The sequence below is a fragment of the Gavialis gangeticus genome, unplaced genomic scaffold (genome assembly GCF_001723915.1).
Source record: "Gavialis gangeticus isolate Ggan-Ray unplaced genomic scaffold, GavGan_comp1, whole genome shotgun sequence".
Lineage (NCBI taxonomy): Eukaryota > Metazoa > Chordata > Crocodylia > Gavialidae > Gavialis > Gavialis gangeticus.
The window spans coordinates 80,056-80,393 of record NW_017728969.1 but is presented as its reverse complement, the minus strand read 5'-3'; the positions used below and the strand labels follow the sequence as shown (position 1 = coordinate 80,393).

Sequence of the window (338 nt, the reverse complement as noted above, 5' to 3'; positions counted from 1 at the left end):
TTGTCCCCCTCCGGCTTGGGCAGCTCCTGCTCCTCCTCCATCATGGCTGCCAAGGGCTGGGGGCAGGGGGCAGGGTCAGGGCAGGGGGCAGCCCCAAAGTATTCTGGGTAACTGGCCCCAGGGCAGGGGCATGGCCAGGGTGAGAGCCCCGGGGGATTCTGGGTAGCAGGTCACAGGGGAGTGGAGCTAGGAATGAGTGGGGCCCTGGAGGATGCTGGGTAACCAGATTGGGGGCACTGAGGCTGAGCAGAGGATGGTGGGTAAGGGGAATGTGGCCCCATGGCTGCCCCAGGGGACTGCGGGTAATGGGAGGTGGCCTCGTGGCTGCCCAGGGCATT

At 66.3% G+C, this 338-nt stretch overlaps 1 protein-coding gene across 1 annotated transcript in view; it reads right to left on the bottom strand.

The window, feature by feature from the left end:
• STAC3 (SH3 and cysteine rich domain 3) overlaps positions 1–338 on the bottom strand; it is a 16,326-nt gene that overhangs the window by 13,436 nt on the left and 2,552 nt on the right. The window lies entirely within an intron of this gene.